The sequence below is a fragment of the Urocitellus parryii genome, chromosome 6 (genome assembly GCF_045843805.1).
Source record: "Urocitellus parryii isolate mUroPar1 chromosome 6, mUroPar1.hap1, whole genome shotgun sequence".
Lineage (NCBI taxonomy): Eukaryota > Metazoa > Chordata > Mammalia > Rodentia > Sciuridae > Urocitellus > Urocitellus parryii.
In genome coordinates this window covers 20,400,433-20,416,747 of record NC_135536.1, presented here as the reverse complement: position 1 = coordinate 20,416,747, position 16,315 = coordinate 20,400,433, and positions in this window count along the sequence as shown.

Below are 16,315 nucleotides of genomic sequence, written 5' to 3'. Positions count from 1 at the left end.
TTTCCTATCTCAAACCCAGAGAGTAAAGATCCAGTAGTTTGTAGTGAGGGACTGCTACTGTTTGTTTTCTTACCCTGCTCTTTGGCCTATTATTTAATAACTTAAAAGTAAGCATTTTCTTTACCTAATAACTGTCATTCTTGGACAGCCAAATCATATGACTTACTGTTGTAAAAATACACCTGGGATTTTTTTTTAAACACATGGTGAGGCCAAGAGATCCAAAGATGACTGCCACTGCAAAGAGTTTATGGCTGGCAGTTTCCAAGAAGAAAGAATGCACCCTGCTCTGCAAGGCCAAAGGAAAGATTAACAAGAGGGGTTTCTCCAGAGAAAGGGAGCTAGGAAGACTGTGAAAAAGCCTTAATGGGGTTTTCCAAGGAAGGAATGAGTGAAGTCAAGTAAGGGGATGACCAGGTGTGATTGTCCAGTTGGAATAATTTTGAAGGACTGAAGCCTGTTCACTTGCTTCGCATGTCAAAAGCATACTCACATATTAGTGTGCACTGGGAGGAATATTCTATCCAAATCAGCAAGCCCCCTATGTCAAAACATCACATAAAGAAACTAGAAAAATTACTAAATGCAATCACAGGTTAGAGAGAGTGAGTATAATCAGTGAATTCCTGAAGGTGGCCCCATTCCTAACAATCACCATGAGCCTGAGAATGTATTTTTATCTTGATGGTTGTCACATCCATTTTCTGTCATTGTAAGGCTCTACATCATTGACTTCAGTCACTCATATTGCTATAGCCCAAGTTACAGTACTAATAAATGATTATTATGATGTCTCCTTTTCAAGAGATAGCTTTCTCATTTCATCTTTATCCCTTTAAAGAGCATATGCAGGGAAATTTTTGCATACCATCACTAATGCAAAAGTCAGAAACCTTCCCTGCCTTTGCACCTCACCATGTGGATATGCTCAGAGTTGATCCTCATTCTGCTGGAATGCTGGAAGTGATTCATTTCTCTGGTCTCCCCTAACTGCTGATTTTCTCTCTCTCTCTCTCTCTCTCTCTCTCTGATGCAACTTTGAGAATTCTCTGGACCTTGATGGCAACCTTAACAGTTAAGCAAGAAAAAGGAGCTAGGGTGGAGATGGAGTGAAGGGGATTTGACAAATCAGCCTAGGGCTCAATTCACATGACCTGCCAAAGAACTGTTGGATGACTGCACATTTTCATTATCTGGAGATAAGAACAGAAGAATAAGGATATGAGAAAATACAATCTGATGCATTATTTCTTTAAAATATTTGGTAGAGATGTAAGAATAACAGACAAAAGCCTCGGGGTTTAGCAGAATCATTAGTGTGAAATAATGTACCTGAGTCCAAAAACACGTCAAAAAAGCAATACAGAATATAAGCCAATTCCCAGCAGTTAGGATTTATTATTTATGATGCCAGTTAAACAAGGCTAATGTGCTCTGCAAAAGTGGTTATAGCTGCTATGCAGTATTAGTAGAAATTAGTCAGATGTTACCGGCTCAATATAAAGTAAATTTGCAAAGGTTTCTGCAAATGACAGTTTGGCTGAGTTAACATGACAGTCGAAAGCATCCAAGCTGTTTCAGTATTGGCAAGTGGGTTTAGAACCAAAGTCAGCATTTATTAATGTAGGAAACAAATTAAACTAAAGAGGTGGTGACTAGTAATGAGCTTCAGCCCTTTACCCCTCATGCAACACATCCAGGGGACACTAGTCCTCTGGAAACCTACCCTTATCACTTCCAAGGAAAAATTAAGAGGGTCTGTTTCTTTATCTTTGATTTCAGCTCTATCCAGCTCCCTCTGCTAAAATGTGAGCCCTAGGAATACCATCTAGCCAGGAGTCTTGACTTGGGGACTGTACATATGTCAGCTCAGTGTTTTCTAAGGAAATGGTACACGAGGATCTACTTTGGCAATGTGGCGCTGATTAGTAAAATTATTGTCCTGTCCAAAATGCATAACACTTTATTTGTTTTAATTTATAAACACTTTCTCAAAAATATATTGATGATGAGTTTTTTTATGAAAAGTTAAGGTAATAAAATATCACCTCCTTTTGAAAAATTAGACAACACATCAAGCACCAGAGAAAATAAATAGATCCAAAAAATTCGGAGACAGTATTTGTTAGTCTGCATCACTGAACCTTCCTGTTGTGTGGGATCCATAATTAATTTTTAAGGAGGTATAGAATAATTCCTGAGGCTTGAATAAGAAAGCAATATCCCTTTAGTAAAACAAGGGCCTGAGGAAACCTGCCTTCAGATTGGGTTCCAAGGATTCCTGCTGCTTTCCTGAGGTCCTTTCCTCAGGACTCGCCCCTCCCCTTCCCTCTTCTAACACCCCACCAGCCATTTCCCTTCCTTTTACTTCTCCCCTTTCTTCCCCTCTCATCCCCTCCCTTCCCTCCCCTTCCCTCCCTTCCCTTCTCTTCTCTTCTCTCTCTTTATTGGCACATACTCTGAACAGGCAATGATTCACATGGAAGCTTCACAAATATTTTGTGCATCTTAGTGAGTAAAAAGAAAATAGCATAAATTGTATGATTAATTTTACACATGGAATTTAAGACTCTGATAGCTGTAGGCAGATATATACATCGATTAAATGTATATTGTTATGGCTTGAATGTGAGGTGTCCCCAGAAAGCTCACACGTGAGACAATGGAAGAAGATCCAGAAGAGAAATGATTGGGTTGTGAGAGTCCAATCATTGATTAATTCCCTTATAGGGATTAACTGAGTGGCAGCTGAAGTGGCAGGGTGTAACTGGAGGAGGTGGAAACTGGGAGTGTGGTTTGGGGTTATATATTTGTATTTGGCAAGTTGAGTCTCTCTCTCTCTCTCTCTCTCTCTCTCTCTCTCTCTTCTGATGGCTAGGATGTGAGCTGGTTTCCTCTGCCACACAGTCCAGCCATGATGTTCAGCCTTATCTCCAGCCCTGAGGAATTCAGATGGTCTTCTATGGACTAAGACCACTGAAATTATGAGCCATCAAGTAAATTTTTTTCTCCTCTATAGTTGTGCTGGTTAGGTCTTTTAGTCACAGCAGTGGAAAAGCTGACTAAAACATAGGTACAGATTAGAATGAAGAACAGAGTCTTTTTAAAATAAATAAAATAAACATAAGAGTCACATTCGGGATAACTAACATCTTTCCATCCTTCAAAAGTTCAATGTTCTCTTGCTATTATTTTGAGGTTATGGAACTTGTTATTCTACTGTAGTTTCCATTTCTCTATCTGGATTTTTCCTCTGGCCTGTCAACTATTCTTAATGCCATTATATAAATCATTTATAGTTTAGTGAGATCTCTAGACCACAAAATGAAATAATAAAAAAAAAAACCGGAAACAGATAGTAAAATGATAATTTTGAATACTCTTCAATTTGCCCCTAAGTGTCGAATTGTGATAGTTGCCAAATGGTATATATAATAGCACCAACTTGAAATCTGTTTCTACAGCCATTGTCTTACCCAAGCTTTGTCACTATCTTTAAAACAGTTGAAATTTTATTAAAGTTAACAAAGGCTGAGTGGAAAGAAATGTCATTTCTCATGTTAGGAAATAACTAATAGTTATATTCATTAATACCCCAGGACTGCTGTAAGAAAGGACCCTGTACTTTGTGGCTTAGACAATAGTAGTTTAGTGCTCACAGTTCTAGAGGCCAGAGTCCTGAATGAAGGTGTTGGCAGGTTTGTTTCCTTCTGAGTAACGGAAGAGTCTGCTCCAGGATTTCCCTTGGCTCAGGTGAGGCTGTTTATGTTGAAGTCAAATACTCCTTGTTAGCATGCCTATGTCCACATTTCTTTATTACAATAATTCCAGTCATATCAGAGTAAGGTTTACTCCAATAATTTCTTTAAATTGATTACCTCTGGGGACTGGGTTTGTAGCTCAGTGGTAGAGCGCCTACCTAGCATGTTTGAGACACTGGGGTCAATCTTTAGCACCACCTAAAATAAAATAAAGGACTACTGTTCATCTACAACAGCAACAAAGAAATTAAAATAAGGAAAAAAAATGATTAATCTTCGTAATTTTCCTACTTCCAAAACAGGCCACATTATGAAAATGTGGGTGGGAGGACATAACCTAGCTTGTGAATTTGGGAAGAACATAGTTCAACCATGATATGAAAACCAACATTATTGCATTGACTAGTCAGTGCTTTTACTGAGAAGGCCCAGAAAATTGTGAGTAGAGTTGAATCAAAAGAGTCCTTAATGATGTGAGAATAAGGGCGAGGTGGGGAAAGATTTTTAAAACTCCAGTATCACCGATTGAATACAATTCACAAAGCTACCCAAAGACAGTTTTCAATTTAATAACATGTAGACTTCCTTTTATACTTTGATAGGATCCACAAAAACGAAAGTAAAGTTTAGGAGAAGGTAGGAAAGCACTTGCCTATCCTATTTTGTTTATGGTAATAAATTCCAATTATTTGGAATTGACATTGTTCTGCACCATGTAAAGTTGACTCCAAGAACTTCTGTCTCTGCTCTGTTTAAGCAGCAAAGACAGATGGCTACATTGAATATTTTGAATGGATCCATTTATTTAGAGCTCATCTATGATTCTCTTTTTTTTTTCTTTTTGTTCTTTGGGATCCCTGGGGGGAAGAAAATACACACTAATGAAATGCTGAGTCTGTTTTGGAGGCTGTGATTTCAGAAGAGTGGGCTAAGCCTGAGGTTCAGCTTCTGTTTTAGCAGCTTCTGCAGAGAAATCATCATAAGAGGAAGGACTATAAATTTATTGTATGAACCTGAGTGGGGTCACTGCCCCCACCTTTTCCCCACCTACCCCCTTGTTCCTAAGTTATTAATTCAATAGACGTCTTCACAAATTTCATTCAGTCCTTCCCCAAATCTTGCTTTCATAAATATTATAAAATTACCAAAAATAGCCAAATTGCCCTCACATAATGAAACTGCAGTCTATTACAACAGAGCTATGCTTTAAAGTTTTTGGAGGAGGGAAGTGAGAGATGATGAGATTTGGGGACAGTTTATGTGAGCAATTTGTTATGCATGCAGGAGGAATGGTGGGTTGATGACAGAGTCACTTCTTGGTCCTGAACCTTAATTAACAGGGCCTCCCAAGGAACACACTGAGCAACAATAGGAAAATTCTTCTGAGCATTTCACAGATTATTCACTTCTAATCTTAAGGGATTTATTTTATTATTATTTTTCTTTCTTTGTGAGCTGTAGCTTCGTTGCCTTGACATCCACACTCAAGAGTTATTGGTATCAAACCCAGCTATATAAAAAGCTATCAAGCACTTCTCAGATTTTCCACAGTTCAAAGCAGGATTGGCAGCCTGCCAGGCCTGCAAGATGAGCTGTGCCCCAATGTGGTGAGTGTGGCTGCACGTGCAAAAAGGAGCTTGGGGGTGAGGCAGGCAAGGCGGCCAATTTAGAGAATCCTGGAGGGAAGAAAGCTGGATGCTTCCCCAAAGACCTGAAGGTCACATTCTCCCCCTGCAGGGAACAAATGGAACTAATAATGTTGTACACTAGGTACGACCATCAGAAATATCACACTCTTGGAATAATTTTTTTTTTCTTAAAAGCAGGGATCAGCTGTATTAGCCAGAACGTTATTAAGGGGAATTTTATTTTGGGGACTCCAGGTACCAGTGATCTTAAGTGTTAGGACACTGCTGAGACCAAAAAACATGAATGTCTGGGACCTGAAATAATGATACTCTCACTGTCATAAAATATGGAATTAGGAAGTTCTAAGAAATTAGGGGACATCCTATTAACCCTGATTCTGTCCCAGACACATGTTTTAATTTTACTTTTAAATTTGTGATCTGTATTTTCCAATCCCTCTTGGAAAATGGAATTGGAAACAGAAGGCTGATTTTAGTTTGTTTTCATCATTCCAAAACAGAAAGTGATTGGTGCATTTTAGGGTTCCAAGATGGTAGGCAAGGTTGTTGGGTATTTCCAGAAGGAGGATATTAAGACCCCGAGGTGTTCAGTTCTTGCCCATGCCCATGTAGTTAGCAAGCAGCAGAAATGATACCTGGTCAGCTTGCTGTCACCCCACCTTCCCTGATGTAGGAATATTTCCCCCTGTTGACAGCTTATTCATTTTTGTAACGTTGACACTTTACCAGGATATGGAGAGGATTCTGTTATTGCTCTGTGTGTTTTCCTGCCAGTCCTCATGGATTGCAAGTGACCAGATTGCAAGTGACCCTGGAATGACTCTCAACCAATGAGGGATGGACATACATACCAGAGAATGCTCAAATATTGGTGACACTGTTTTCTAATGCACCATCAAAACAAGTTTTCAGTTTTCCATGCTGGACTGAGCTTTGTCTAAAGTAACAACCTATTTATTAACATACTCTTTTATTGGCTGCTTTCCCCTGTATCATTCACCCCAATCTCACTTCCTATGTTAATATATCACCTACATCAGTCCAAACTAACACAGTTGACTTGTGAATGACTCACATACTGAACCCATCAGAGAACTCTGAATCTAAAGATCCCACCACAATCAGATAAATTCAGCTGAACCCTTGGTTTCTGCTCTAGATATATCTCTACTGGCATCTTGTAGAAAAAGAAAGAAAGAAGAAAACAAAAGAAAAAAGAAAAGAAAAGAAAAGAAAAGCCTATGCCTAAATTTTACCAATAAGGAAAAAATCATTATTTGCATCTCAGTGAATACACACACATACACATGTTTACAAAAGAAAACAATCTTATATATGGTTTTATAACATTTTTCACTTAATATATCATGAACACCCTTTGAAGTCTTCAAACATTATTTTATTTTTATAACTTCAGATAATTGCTCTGATCTATATACAAGAATTTTACTTACATTTACAAGACTTTTTCTTCTTTTTTTCTACTTACATAAATATTGTTAAACTTAATAAATGTTCCTATTTATATTTTAATCAGCAGTGAGTAAAAGTTCAAGGGACTTTATCACAACTTAGCAATATATTCTTAAAAATGTGCTAATTATTTATTGACAATGGGATTTTCCCCACTTTCAAACAAAATTCTTCCTTACCCAGTGTTCTCCTGCATATATGAATTTATTTCTAACAAGTGTTTTTTTTTAACTTTTATTGTATTAATAATACAAAATATCTGGAATTGTTCTTAAATGTTAAAAGCCATTTCATCCAGCTGTTGAGATGTCACATAGCTACATTTATTATATTTTTTGGTAGAATCATGTAAGTCAGGAAAAAATATGTCTTGATTCAACAAAGAGATTTCAATGGCAAAATTTTATTTGATGACAAATAAGGTAAATCAACTTGAAATGGATCAAAGACCAAAATGGTAGACTTGAGATAATAAATGATCTCAAGCAAACATAGGGAAACACTTGAAGATATTGGTATAGGCAAAATAGTAATAATAATACTAATATACCACTACCAAAACACAGAAAACAAAAGTAAGAAGAGACAAATGCTATTATAGCAAACTAAGAGTTTTCTGCACAGCAAATGAAATAATCCAGAGTTAACATACAATCCACAGAATGAAACAAAAAATTTGTAAACTATCTACCAATGAATTAATATCTAGAACATAAAAGGAATTGAAAAATTTTAACCATTAAAAAAAGCAAGTAATTCAATTTAGAAATGGGCTATTGTAAGTATTGCAGCTTCCATTTTTGAGAATGGGGAAAACCTTTGTACTGAACTTTTCAACTTGTGTTTCTTTGTGGTTGAAAACTATCCCCAACAGCTGTCTGCAAATTCCATCTTAAGCAGCTGCTGGTTTTTGGTGGCTATCGAGGTAGTAAGAATGTGCCAAGGGATTGAAGAAGTAAGAAGATAGGACTTTCTGAGGTACTGGAAATTGAACTTCAACAAGATATTTTCTTGTGGGTTTTTTAATGTGTGGGAGAAAGATTTTATACATGTGACCTTCCCATAACATCTAAATCAACAATATCCTGTCTGTCTCTCAGCACAGCTCCCTAAAAGAATGAAATTGAGCTCTATATGAATCTGACTTTGTTTAATGTCTGATTTCCTCTATTATGAATATTGCACCATGACTTTCATCAGTTTTAGTGGGTTATGAGCTTAGTATCTGCCAGGGAAACTTGGGTGATTGCAGAACTTAGCAGGAGAAAAACTTCTCTTCTGAGAATTTGTGTAGTTTGGCATCTGATTCCCGGCATAGAAGGTAACCACAGTGTCAGAAGGAAATTGTTTCAGTGAAAAATAAGAAGTCTGAAGAGAGAAGTAGTAGAAAAAGAGAAAGAGAAGAAAGGGAGTGCAAATTAGAGGACAGAATGGGTAAGGAGGCAAGAAGGGAGGAGGGGGGGAATGGTGGTCAAGGAGTGGGGGAAGATCTGTGTTTAGCAGGCTACTTGTTATAGCATAATCTGGAATATCATTAGTAGCCATTTCTATCTTGACTTGCTTCCCAGGATTATAAATATTTTAAATGGGAAAGAAGGGATCATACATGAGCTATGTCTATTTCTATGGATTCTGCTCTTTTGCTACAACTGACGTTGTTATGTGTGCATGCCATATGCCAAATCCCAGAAGGGACTGGGACTAATGGGAGACAACTCCCAGATAGAGTCAGCTCCACAAGTTGCTGCTGATGCTGTCCAGTTTCTTACACTCACATTCTCATGAACTTTGACATCCTTCCAAACCTGTGCTGGACAAAAGGAGAATGAAAAATAGACTTTCTGATGTAGCCCATGGCTACACCTCTTCCCATGGAATCCACAGCTCCGGATAGACAGAAGAAAATTAATATGACTCTCCTTCCTTGTACTTGCTCTCACCTTCAGAATATGTCACCACTGAGGTGACCTTCCCATTTCCCCCTCCTGACCTCACCAACCAATTAACTCAGAACTGATTTCAGCTTTCCTGCTGCATTGATTGAAGGAGCTCCAACAGACACTGTCTGTTCTCCTAGTGTCCATGGACATACTTTACCTGGAGAAAGTTCCACCACCCAACATACTTATTTTAGCTTTGCCAAATAGTTTCAAGTAACAGCTTTATAATGTTGAAGCTAAATAGAGTAACCAATTCTGGAATCTTATAATAATCAGTTTTGATCACCTTCTTTCTATATCCCACGTGAAGATGAGTTATCAACAAACTGAAAAATATATGTTGAGGAGGAAAGGAGATATATCTTTCTTTTACCCTTGAAATGATCCATAAGCCAATGATTATTGTACCAGGAAGTACAATAAAGCCCACAAGGAAGTATAAGAAGTTTCGAGATCTATTAGTTGATAGAAACTCTGTATCTAAGGAATGTTAGGATACCTCCAATTTACTAAATGTTTATTATGTGGCCAATTTGAAATCTGTGGAATTATTTTTATAAATTCCACATCTAATTATTGCAGGGCCACCAAGAGTTGTATATTTTCAATAAACTGGAAATATTGCTTTAAACATATCCCAATTTAGAAGAAAAGACTATTATTGCATTTATAATACAGAGTAAATAACTTCAGGTGAGAGACTTAGGTCATTTGCCCCATGTGAATCAATTGATAGGTATCAACAAAACAACCAAAGCAGCATTTGAAATCAAAGCATTCGTTTCTACACACAGCTCATTTTGGAGTCTGAATCTATGTCGGATCTGATACAGTATGGGTATTTAGACCAGATTTCTTTTCCTTTCTCTCTTCTCCTCCCTTTTCCCCCCCATCTCTTCTCCTGTGGGTGTGTTCCTTTTCATCTGCCAGTTATTTTCCTCCCACAGGTAGGTATTATTATCTACTTCCTTTAATGAGCATGAACACAATAATTATTAAGGTTTAGCACATTCTTATTTTCCTTTTGCCTATATGACAAAATACTGATCCTGTTCTATTTGTTTTTCCTCTTTTACCCCTTTTTATGGTGTGGTTGATTAAATTCAGGGTTATGAACATGCCAGCCAAATACTTACCATGGAGCTACACCCCAGTCCTAAATACTCATTGGAACTTCTTTATTTTCAGTAAAGGTATAAATAGCAATGAGTTTGATATGAAAGAATGCCATGTTTTATGCATGTAATTGCAAAAAAATTTGTGTCAAGTAAGTTGAAATGCATGATGTGAAAACCAGGAGTCCTTGGGCAGCAGAGGAAGGTAATTTTGTAATTTTGTACATCGATGTTCATAGCAGCACAATTCACAATAGCTAGACTGTGGAATCAACCTAGATGTCCTTCAATAGATGAATGGATAAAAAAAATTTATACACAATGGAGTATTACTCAGCACTAAAAAATGACAAAATCATGGCATTTGCAGGGAAATGGATGGCATTAGAGCAGATTATGCTAAGTGAAGCTAGCCAATCCCTAAAAAACAAATGCCAAATGTCTTCTTTGATATAAGGAGAGCAACTAAAAACAGAACAGGGAGGAAGAGCATGAGAAGAAGATTAACATTAAATAGGGAGGAGAGGTGGGAGGGAAAAGGAGAGAGAAGGGAAATTGCATGAAAATGAAATCATTGTTATACAAAATTACATATAAGAGGAAGTGAGGGGAAAGGGAAAAAAACAAGGGAGAGAAATGAATTACAGTAGATGGGGTAGAGAGAGAAGATGGGAGGGGAGGGGAAGGGGAATAGGAAGGGGATAGGAAAGACAACAGAATATAACAGACACTAGTATGGCAGTATGTAAAAACGTGGATGTGTAACTCATGTGATTCTGCAATCTGTATACGGGGTAAAAATGGGAGTTCATAACCCATTTTAATCAAATGTATGAAATATGATATGTCAAGAGCTATGTAATGTTTTGAACAACTAATAATAAATTTTTTTTAAAAATGAAATGTTCTTATTTTAAGCACAATGGAGATTTGTGTTCAAGAGGACACAAGAAGACACTCCCGTATTCCAAAGGGATGAGAAGATATCCCCTGTATCCCATGAATCAGGAATTATGTTTAGATTCTCTCATATATTCTGTTGCAGTTTTGTTCTTGAATGACAAACTTCTTTACAAGAAGGTTAAATTTGGACTACAAAAAAATAAATGCTCTTGTTTTGTCACTGTTTTTGAAATAGAATGTGTCTTGCTATTCTAGTAACTGCTTTTATATGAGTTCTTAGAAAATGTGATACATGGCTCTTCTTAAGATGTGAAAATATGCTCCAGAAGGATTAGATTGAAGGAGGGATGTAGGAAATTAAAAAAAAAAAAAGCTTCAGTTTCCTTGTTTCAAAATTAGAGATAAGAATATCACAATGATGGTGTTTGTGTTGGCTTTAATATTTTTAATTGTTTAAAATATTCTAGGTGCTATTTGGATTCTATAAGTACAATTTGATTTTAAATCCTGTGTGTGTGTATCTGTTTATAAGATCAATGAATAAAAATGAATTTTACACACCTTTGTTTTATATGACCACCTAATTAAAGTGCAATTAAAATAAGCAAACACTCACATGTACAGCCAGAAATTCTGTCACTTGTTTAGGAAATATGCCATGAACTTGTCTCTGTGGTAGATGTGACAGAACCATGATGCGTGCAGGTTATAAGACCACTTATTACATTTCAAACATTTATGGGACCATGGAGTATGGATCACTTGGAATTAAAGGAAAACAGCATGAATACGAAGGATTTCTTTTTAGCCTAACATAGTTTGCACTGGATCATACCCTCATGGGGTGTTTCTCTATTATGTGCTTGATATCAATTTCTGTTATAAAAATTTCAGTTATTCAAAGCTACAAAGCTCAGAAGTTAAAGCACAAGCTTTAAAATCAGCTACCTATGTTCAAGCATTTTGAAATTTAATAACAGGCATCTGTATGTCCTTGTCAGATTCTCAAACATTGACTTGTGTCTTTTCTTATTTGAAAAAAAAAATAGTAAACTACAGTTTACTAATGGATTTGAATACATTAATATCTTTCATAGACAACACAGATACCATCTGGAAACTTCCTTCACTCTTGGGATTTAAGTAAACTTAGTTCAAACAATTTCATTAGCTGTGAGAATGAGAAATCATCGCATAATTCCAGAACGTTTCATAATTCCAGAACGTATATTTATTCTTGATTGAATGCATGGCAAGCCCATTTACACTTACTTCTATTAAAAATATATTCAATGAATTTTATAACAGATTACATTTCTCACAGTACTTTGGCAATTTCTTCTTTTTTAAAGAAAGAGAGAGAATTTTTTTTAATATTTAATTTTGGTTTTCGGCGGACACAACATCTTTGTTTGTATGTGGTGCTGACCATCGAACCCGGGCCGTACACATGCCAGGTGATCGCGCTACCACTTGAGCCACATCCCCAGCCTGACTTTGGCAATTTCTGTACATCAACTATATTCTATTTTACATCTAAGAAATAGCAGATTAAAAGTATTTTCCTGTCTTAGGTAATAAAATTTTTCTAATGGATAGATTCCTCAAGTTTTTAGATTCTACTCCAATTTCTTCCCTCAAGTTCCTAATCAAAAATTTTCTTTGATGGCTAGGGTCATGTCTCAGTGGTAGCACGCCTGCCTAGCATGTGTGACACACTGGGTTCATTTCTCAGCACCACATACAAATAAATAAAATAAAGGTCCATCAACGACTAAAAAAAATATTTAAAAAACAAACAAAAAAAATTTTTTTCTTGTATTTTATTGGAGAAAGGACAGCCTCTTCAACAAATGGTACTGGGAAAACTTGAAATTCATATGTAGCAAAATGAAATTAAACCTCTATCTCTCACCCTGCACAAAACTCAACTCAAGTTGATCAAGGACCTAGGAATTAGACCAAAGACCCTGCACCTAATAGAAGAAAATGTAGGCCCAAATCTTCATCATGTTGGACTAAGCCCTGACTTCTTTAATAATACTAAAGAGCAAAGAATAAAATCAAGAATCAATAAATGGGATGGAATCAAACTAAAAAGCTTCTTCTCAGCAAAAGAAACAATCAATAAGATGAATAGAGAGCCTACAGTATGGGAGCAAATTTTTACCACATGCACATCAGATAGAGCACTAATCTCGAGGATATATAAAGAACTCAAAAAACTTAATATCAAAAGAAAAAAAAACAACCAAATCAATACCAAATCAATAAATGGGCTAAGGAAATGAATAGATAATTCTCAGAAAAAGATATACAGATGATCAAAAAATATATGAAAAAATGTTCAACCTCTTTAGTAATTATAGAAATGCATATCAAAACTATTCATGGTCAGAATGGCAGTTATTGAGAATACAAGCAATAATAAGTGTTGGAGAGGATATGGGGGAAAAGGTACACTTATACATTGTTTGTGGGACTGTAAATTGGTGCAACCACTTTGGAAAGCAGTTTGGAGATTCCTCAGAAAACTTGTAATGGAACCTCACCATTTAACCCAGCCATCCCATTCCTCAGTTATACCTAAAGGACTTAAAATCAACATATGATAATGAAATAGCCACACCAATGTTTATAGCAGCTGAATTCACAATAGATAAAGTGTGGAACCAACCTAGATGTCCATCAATACATCTATTGATGGATAAAGAAACTGTGGTATATATACACAATGGAATATTGCTCAGCATTAAAAGAGAGTAAAATTGTGGCACTTGCAGGTAAACGGATGGAGTGGGAGAATCTTATACTAAGCAAAGTAAGCTAATACAAAAAAACTGAAGTCCGAATGTTTTCTTTGATTAGTGGATGCTGATCTATGATGGGCAGGGGCCAGAGGGTCAGGGGCATGGGAAGAATGAAGGATCTTTGGATTGGGCAAAGGGGAGAGTGTGGAAAGGGGTTTTGAGGTTTTGAAGTTAGGAAAGATGGTGGATTGAGATAGACATCCTTACCCTAAGTACATGTATGATTGCATGAATGGTGCATCTCTACACCATGTACAACCAGAGAATTGAAATGTTGTGCTCCATTTGTGTACAATGAATTGAAATGCATTCTGCTGTCATGTGCAACTAAGTAGAACAAATAAAAATAAGTAAATATAAAATAATCTTGTATTTCGTATAGGAATTATATATGCACCAGTGACAGCATTTTGTTGGTTCTATTTCTATTGGGCTCCTCTACTATATCCAATTAGCAACAGAGCAATCTTTTAAACTTCAATTCAGGCAATTTTATTCCTATATTCAAAACCGGTCAGTGGCTTTCCATCATTATTAGCATGAAATCTCAAGTCTTTCAATAACACTGCTCTACATAATTCACTCTTGGCTTTCTTATGGTGTCTTTAAGTTCTCTCTCCCTTGCTTTTTATATCCTGACTTCATCGATCTTCTTCCAGACAGTCAATCATAACTTTAGGGTAATTATTATTGCTCTTCCTTCAACCTGCAGCATTTATTAATTTAAGATTCATGTAGGAAAGTATTTTCTCTCTTTTTTTAGATACACAATAAATACTAATTTAACTAATTAATTAATAGGAAAGTTCTAAATGATCAACCAAGTGATTTTCTTTTTTTTTGGTTTAAACTTCTTTATCTTACAAAACTGCTATTTTCTTTTAGTGATAAATAAAAGAAAAGGTATTTATTAAAAGGTGCAAAGTCAAGCTTAGTCCCACACAAACTTGTCATCTATAGATTTTCACATTTGTTGCAAGGCATGTTTTCCTCTTTTAGGTCCGACACTCTGGCCTTCTGCATAGAATGTCTCCAAGAATACACCCAACCATTCTCATGCATGAATAAACTTGGAAATGAAGAAGAGTTAACAAGTTTGGAGAAAATTTCTCACGAAAAAGGGAAAAGAGCTGGTAAATAAGCACTTCCCATTCTTGAAATGAGAATTATGAGATATATATTTTACTTAAGATCTTGAAGAGTTTCAGCAGGATGAAACCAGTTGCCCATGGCACCAAACTTGCTCACGGATGCATCTTTGAAATGGCTTTTCTCCATCATTGACACGTTCATCTGGGTACCCAAACTATGATGAGAGCATCACAAAATAATCTATTTCTTGTAAACCTCCCTCCCAGGCTCTGTTTCCTTGAAGAGATCTCAACCTTATAAATATCATGATTGATACAAACATTACTATCCCTTTCTGTGTCTTTGTCTCTCTATCTCTCTGTCTCTGTCTCTCTCTCTCTCTCTCTCTCTCTCTCTCTCTCTCTCTCTCTCACACACACACACACACACACACACACTTCATTTAGTACCAAAAATGTTTGTCTTGTTGAATTATTGAAGAAATCATAACTAAGAAATACACAAGGTTTGAAATCCATGTATCAAGTCACTTCTCATATGCTCCCAATATACTCTCCACCCACTACCTCCCTTCTTCTCCCTCATCCTCATCCTCTTCTCAACAATGGGAACAAATGTGCTTCTGCACACATTGGGTTATCCATCAGTAAAATTTTCCAGTGTGGTTCCTGACAGATCTCAAAGAGGTTTATGACAGAATTTCCCCTGAGGACACCACCACCATTAGTCTGAAGTAATAAAAACCTTTTAGTGAAAGGGAAATTGGAAAAGACTTTATATTCTCTGTACGATTTCAAAATTGAGTAAAATTAAACTTCAGTTTCCAGACTTGTAGAATAAATTCCTAGCTTAATTTCCATAGCAAAGCCATAGGCAAACAGGTGCTGGAAAGAATTCTAATCCCTCCCTTTCATTACCTAGTCTAGAGGAACCCCACCAGTTAGTGAGCATCTGTAAGGCAGTGTGGGGCGGTTTGAAGGTGTCGCTGTCTCACCGTCTCACTGCAGGGAAGCTGGAGGTTTCTCTGTAGTGCTGTGATTTCAGAAGACAGGAGTTTGAAAGGTTTCTTATGTAAAGAAAGGACTGAGCAAGCAATCCAGACTAAACTTCAGTCAGGATTAGACACACACAGCCCATGTTCACACCATAAAAAAAAAAAAAATGTTTTAAATGAGTAAAATATCAGCACAACAGAAGTTTTTATATTGAACAATAGCTGTTACTTTGATTTTTCTTTGTTCTTAAATTAGTTTCTATGGATTTGGATTAAAGATAGGAAACAGAGAAATAGACAGGAATGAGTTCTTGGGCCACTTCCAGGCAAGACTTGAAATGGGAGCTTCCAGAGAGGAGGCATGAAAAAAAAAAAAAAAAGAAGAAGAAGAAAGAAAGAAAAGAAAACTACTTACTTGAAATTTCCAGTGAGGCTTTGCATCTAAAAGGTTCTGAGTTTGCAGAAGATGCCAATTAATCGTGCTGCCTTGGCACACTAATGTAAACCTCAGATCATTTGAGGTTTGCCCTTCTCTCTTTAAAAATGCATCTTGTACTACAAATTAGTGTAAACATTGA